Source organism: Bombina bombina, chromosome 1 (genome assembly GCF_027579735.1).
Source record: "Bombina bombina isolate aBomBom1 chromosome 1, aBomBom1.pri, whole genome shotgun sequence".
In the NCBI taxonomy this organism is placed as follows: domain Eukaryota; kingdom Metazoa; phylum Chordata; class Amphibia; order Anura; family Bombinatoridae; genus Bombina; species Bombina bombina.
The window spans coordinates 528,261,200-528,268,555 of record NC_069499.1 but is presented as its reverse complement, the minus strand read 5'-3'; the positions used below and the strand labels follow the sequence as shown (position 1 = coordinate 528,268,555).

The 7,356-nt window shown below is 33.7% G+C and overlaps 1 pseudogene; it reads right to left on the bottom strand.

Annotated features, from left to right (window-relative positions):
* Nucleotides 1–4,546: 4,546 nt before the first annotated feature.
* Nucleotides 4,547–7,107, bottom strand: LOC128659539 (gamma-crystallin 1-like; annotated as a pseudogene).
* Nucleotides 7,108–7,356: the final 249 nt, after the last annotated feature.

The following is a 7,356-nucleotide window of genomic DNA, read 5'->3' as shown; positions in this document are numbered from 1 at the left end:
TGGGCCTTGAATATATTTATATAAAAGTAATCATGTCATCTCTCAAGCGCCTTTTTTCTAGAGATAAAAAAAAAACAGTTTGGCAAGCCTATCCTCATAGCTTAAATTGTTAGCGTGCAACCCACGCTAACAATGGTACGCCACTTGCAATCTAGCCCAATGTGTTCTAAAATATTCACGCTCTGTTGATATGTTAATCTATTGTAAGGTAACAGAACAATATTGCAATAACAAGGTGCTTAAAGGGACAGTATACTATAAAATTGATTTTCCCTTAATGTGTTTCCAATTACTTTTTTTACCAGCTGCATAGTATAAAATGTATGAGATTTGCTTTTTTAAAGGGACACTGTACCCAAAAATATTCTTTCGTGATTCAGATTGACTATGAAATTTTAAGCAACTTTCTAATTTACTCCTATTGTCAAATTTTCTTCATTCTCTTGGTATCTTTATTTGAAATGTAAGAATGTAAATTTAGATGTCGGCCCATTTTTGGTGAACAACCTGTGTTGTCCTTGCTGATTGATGGATAAATTCATCCACCAATAAAAAAGTGCTGTCCAGAGTTCTGAAACCAAAAAAAAGCTTAGATGTCTTCTTTTTCAAATAATGATAGCAAGAGAACGAAGAAAAATTGATAATAGGAGTAAATTAGAAAGTTGCTTAAAATTGCATGCTCTTTCTGAATTACAAAAGAAAAAAATTGGGTTAAGTGTCCCTTTAAGGCTTATTTGTGTATATAAATTAGCTGATTTTGTGTTTTGAAGCCAAAACCTAATAAAATGGGTTGAGCTTGTAGGTATAATCAGATCTCAATACTTTATCACATTTTGTACATATACCTGGTTCTTTATCTTATATCTGTCCATAAACCAATCACCAAAACTTGGAAAGAACAATGGAAATGTATATTTCATTACCTTACCTCTTCTATAACCCACTGGGAGTGTCATTTCTTCCACTGGCTGTGTTAACACAGCTTGGCCTGGAGGCCAAAAACGTTCAGGATGGGTGGGGATACTACAGGCTAAATAAACTATTTAATACTCCATTATAAGGGTAATGGAAATACTTTTTCTTGGAATAAACATAGCTTCTGCCATCTCTGTATATGGGCCTTGAATATATTTATATAAAGTAATCATGTCATCACTCAAGCGCCTTCTAAAGATAAAAAAATAGGCAAGCCTATCCCCATAGCTTAAATTCTCCATTCCCCTTATTAGCTTTGTGGCCCTTCTCTGAACTTTTTCTAGTTCTGCAATATCTTTTTTTGCGATCAGTCCCCAGGACTGCACTCCATACTCAAGGTGATGTCTTACCAGGGATTTATATAGTGACAGAATTATGCTTTCCTCCCTTGAATCAATCCCACTTTTAATACATGCTAGTATCTTATTAGCCTTTGAAGCCGCTTCCCTGCATTGCGCATCCATCTTTAGCTTATCTATTTCTACTCCCAAATCACTTTCCTCCTGTGTTTGACCCATTTAAATAATACATTGCCTGCTTTTTTTTACTTCCAAAATGCAGAACCTTGCATTTTCCCGTATACTTGGGACAAAGTATTCTCTAATAAAAATACAGAGGATAAATGGATAACATTTAAAACTTTGTTAAATAAATATACATATCAACAAATACCATATGGTTATAAAAATAAAAATAAAAAATCCAAGCCAATGAGGCTGATTATAAATGTGTTAAGCGAAATTATGAAAAAACCTAGGGCATTTAAATTATTCAAAGAAAATAGTACATACTCAAAATTCCATATTTGTAAGGAATGCAACAAAGGATGCAAAAAAGCAATCAAATTAGCCAAAATTGATAATGAAAAATTAATTGCAAAGGATTCTAAGTCTAACCCTAAAGGTTCTTTAAGTACATAAATAGCAAAAAATCTAAGAAAGACAATATAGGTACATTAAAATGCGTGGAGGGTAGCATGATTAACAGTGACAGGGAGAAGGCTGAGATACTAAACCAGTTTTTTTTCTCTTCAGTATACACAAGAATGGAACCATTGGATGGTACTTTGGAACAAAATAGAACATTCCAGCCCATACCATTAACTGGGTTATGTATAGAGAATATAAGGAACCAACTGGATAATATTAAGGTAAATAAAACTTCAGGCCAAGATGGAATGCACCCAAGGGTGTTAAGGGAACTTAGCACTGTTATAGACAAACCTCTACTCTTAATTTTTCAAGACTCATTATCCTCAGGCATGGTACCCGAGGATTGGCGTAAAGCTGATGTGGTGCCACTCTTCAAAAAAGGAAGTAGGGATGATCCAGGAAGCTATAGACCAGTTAGTCTGACATCAATATTGGGGAAGATATTTGAAGGTATTATAAGGGATTATATTGATGAGCATATTCATGTAAACACGATTATCAGTTCTAATCAGTATGGTTTTAGGAGAAATAGATCATGTCAAACTAATTTAATTCGATTCTATGAGGAAGCAAGTAAAAATATAGATAAAGGGGAATCAGTTGCTGTGATATACTTAGATTTTGCAAAGGCATTTGATACAGTGCCACATGAGAGATTAATGCACAAAATTAAGGGACTGGGAATAGCTGAAAATGTTAACTCATGGTTAAATAACTGGATAAAAGATAGGGAGCAACGAGTAGTAGTAAATGGATCATACTCAGATTGGACAAAGGTAATCAGTGGAGTCCCCCAGGGATCAGTACTGGGCCCCATTCTTTTTAATATTTTTATAAATGACTTGGAGCAAGGATTAAATAGCGACATCTCTATTTTTGTAGATGATACTAAGTTAAGTAAGGTCATTAGGTCAGTGCAGGATGAACTTTCGTTACAAAGGGACCTGCAAAAATTAGAAGTATGGGCAGGTAAATGGAAAATGTGATTTAATACAGAAAAATGCAAAGTTCTACATTTTGGAAGTAAAAATAAGCAGGCAACGTATTATTTAAATGGGACAAGACTTAGCCAAACACAGGAGGAAAGGGATTTGGGGGCAGTAATAGATAACAAGCTAAAGATGGGTGCACAATGCAGGGCAGCGGCTTCAAAGGCTAATAAGATACTAGCATGTATTAAAAGAGGCATTGATTCAAGGGAGGAAAGCATAATTATGTCACTATATAAAGCCCTGGTAAGACCTCACCTTGAGTATGGAGTGCAGTTCGGGGGACCGATCGCAAAAAAAGATATTGCAGAACTAGAAAAAGTTCAGAGAAGGGCCACAAGGCTAATAAGGGGATTGGAGAATTTAAGCTATGAGGAGAGGCTAGCCAAACTGGGTCTGTTTTCTTTAGAAAAAAGGCTCTTAAGAGGTGACATGATTACTTTATATAAATATATTCAAGGCCCATATACAAAGATGGCAGAAACTCTGTTTATTCCAAGAAAATTGTTTGTGACCAGAGGTCACAATTTAAGGTTGGAGGAAGGGAGATTTAATCTCCTGCAATGGAAACGTTTTTTCACTGTAAGCGCAATAAAATTGTCGAACTCATTACCAAAGAAGGTAGTGAATGCCAATACTCTAGATACATTTAAAAATTGTTTGGATACATTTCTGTCCATAAACAAATTTCATGGATATGATTGCTAGTATTAAATGGGTCACCTTTTAGTGGGATTATTTAATGTTAACTGGAGCTTTTTGTATATATTTTAGATTTGTATAGGTTGAACTCGATGGACTTCGGTCTTTTTTCAACCTCATCTACTATGTTACTATGTAAATCTCATTTTCCATTTACCTGCCCATACTTCTAATTTTCGCAGAGCCCTTTGTAACGAAAGTTCATCCTGCTCTGACCTAATGACCTTACTTAATTTTGTACAATCTGCAAAAATAGATATGTCGCTATTTAATCCTTGCTCCAAGTCATTAATAAAAATATTAAAAAGAACAGGGCCCAGTACTGATCCCTGGGGGACACTGATTACCTTTGTCCAATCTGAGTATGACCCATTCACTACTACTCATTGCTCCCTATCTTTTATCCAGTTATGTATCCATGATCTAATATTTCCAGCTATTCCCAGTCCCTTCATTTTTGTGCATTAATCTCTCATGTGGCAGTGTTTAAAACACCTTTGAAAAATCTAAGTATCACATTAACTGATTGCCCTTTAGCTATATATTTACTTACTTCCTCATATAATCTAATTAGATTAGTTTGACATGGTCTATTTCTCATAAAACCATTCTGATTTTAACTCATAATCTTGTTTACACGTATATGCTCATCAATATAATCCCTTATAATCCCTTCAAATATCTTCCTCGATATTGATGTCAGACTAACACACATTCTAGCACTTTCCATTCAAATGCCTTGTCATATACTATATACCTTTTTAACATTTATATAAATTTTTTTATTACAAATTTATATACATTTTTTACGTTTACATACTTGTAAACAATTAATACACTCCAGCAGGTAAAGTGGATCATTGGGAACAAATTAAAGGGGAGAACATTTTTGAGTAAACTGTCCCTTTAATGTTCTTTTAAATAAACAACAAAAGAAGAAAGTTTATTCAGTTTTAATATATTTATTAATGATATGAGGTTATAAAATATATATGTTAATGAAACATGACTCGTCTGAAGGAACCAATTCTAGGATTCATAGCTCCCCAATCAGTGTATCTTCTGTACTCTTCGGGTCTCAGGTAGTACTGGCGCCCCCTGTAGTTAGGCTCTTCATAGAACACCCAGTGACCATCAAACACATTGCAGGAGTGGATGTCATGGTAACGGAATTGCTCATAGACTTGAGGACAATCTTCAGTGAACTCCATCATCTGACCTTTAAAGTCTTCTCTCTCATAGATCCTAATTCTAAATGGGCCACGGTGCTTAATTTAGAAAAGAAAAAAGTTATATATGTTTAGCCAAACACCTGATAAAGATACAGATTAAATATGTGTATTTGTTATACTTTTTGAGATGATTTATCTATAAATAGTTAATAGATTTTTTTTTTTTCTTTGGATTTTGAAAAATAGATGTTCCTGTCCCAATTAAAACTACATTTTGTGTTTATGACTCTGAAAAAAAATCTCTATCAACCAATAAATGTACTTATCAGCCAGGAAGCAGTTACTAAATTATTATCAGTGGTCTGTGCACAGCAGTTTCATAATGAAATGAAACCAATTAAAATGCACCCTTAAAATGCAGATATATTTTGAACATGCTCAGTCACTTCTTTTTCATATGCATGATTTTTTTTGTTTTTTTTTTTGTTTAAAGTCACTTCAATCTTTGCCTTCATATTGTTATCCATTTTGTGTTCATCTTATCAAATTGTATTAATAACTTAGATTAACAGAGGTGTAAATTCATAAATGGATTAATTATGTGAGAAATATTACATAGACACAAGCGAAATAGATGTTTTCTCATATATGCATATACAGTACATATATAGATATATTGATAGATAGATATACAAATATACACATATATACCTTTACAAGTATACACATATATAAATATAACAGGGAGTTTCTAGACTACAAAGGTAAACTGTGCTAAAACCACATAATTGAATGTCACATTTTTTTTTTTTTTTTTTTTAATTCTTCATTACTCCTCTTTCAACCCTAGTTAGATCACTGGAATAAAAAAAGAAGAAAAGTGGCAACTTTGAAGGCTGTGAAGAATGCTACAAAAAAAAAAAAAAAATTAACACTACCAAGCATACCCTAAAACTACTACTCGTAATCAGAATACTGCCTGGTACTGAAAAGGATCAGCAGTACTGTATACTTTTCTAAATACTATTATAATGCTAAGCAAAATGCTATTTCATATGTCTGAATTGTAGAAAACACATCTAGCACATCATAACTAATTCATACTTGTGGAGTCAGACGGCAGGATCTGATGGAGTCATTGTAACCCATCCATTGCTGGAAATCAGGATATTCTCCTCTCCTGAGATAGTACTGGTGTCCCCTGTAATTTGGCTGTTCATAAAGAATCCAGTTGCCATTTTCTACCCGGATAGAGTTGCAGCGGCTAAAATATGAGCTCAGGTCTGAAGAATCCGAGTTGCACTCATAGGAGCGGCCCTGAAAGTTCTTGTCTTCGTAGAAGATGATCTAAAAAGAGAATAATACATTCAGTATGTTTACATTATTCTTCACTGCAAAAATGAATGAAAATGGAAGCAACAGAGTAAGAGAACAATTTGACCCTAAGTAAGAATTAATATCTAATAAGTGCTCTATATCATTCCTTACCTTAACCATTTTGATTGGTATTCTGAAGCAAGTGTTTGCTGCTGTCTATAGCAATGAGCACATCCCTTTTATACACCCTCTGCTGCTGATGTCTGCAAACATTTAATATAACACTGAGTCTCTTTCTGTCTACTATGGAAAATGTATAGTTCTATTGTTTTTTATGTGTGTGACTTTTACATGTGTTGCTCATTTTGTTTCCATATATTCTCTAAGACAATGGGTATTTAACAAAAAATGAAATGAAATGAGTGGTCAGCAATGTCAATTGATTTGTTTTGTTTTAGTGTTCTTGTGTTTCAAATGGATATTATATTTTAACTGCCAGTATCTAAAAAAATAAACAAAACAAATCTTACTTACTTGAGAACTATCTTGAAGTTTAAAGCTCTGTTTTTTATTAATTGATTTATATGGTAATGCTAAATTTATATTTTGATATTTAAATTTATTAGTGAAAAAATAATATTTAATAACCCCCAAACAACAATTGTCAGAGGCTAAAACAAGACAAAAAGTTTATTATAACCCTAATTACAAAATATCCGATTTAGTCTGGTTGTCTACCAAGAATTTACACTTGCAAGTACCCTCAAAGAAACTTGCAAGCCAGTTCATAGGAACTCCAATCCCACAGAAAACAGCGCAGTCTGTGAATACAAACCGATAGACTCCGATAGTGCAATATTGTATGAACAAACAGCACTTTATTAACAAAAAACTTTGACCAGAATACTCACAATATAAGATATAAAAACATGCACAGAAAGGTTTCTTTACTCGAATATAGCGATATCGCCAGGTGCTTGTATGATCTGAGGTTGCTTGGGGAAACAGCAGCAGATTCATAGGGCCATTCCCTATCATCCGGATACTTAGCCCTTCTACCGTAACTCTTCAGTTACCTAAGCACTACACCATTCATCCAACATTCCATGTTTCCCTACTTTAACCTTACGTAAAATCAAAATCCCCGAAGAATATAACCTCAAGGACCTCCAATTTCTGTAAACAATCATGACGAATACGAGGTTAAGCGCATATTAAATTTGCGGAAGAGATTTGGAAAACTTCAGTACTTAAAGGGACAGTATACAC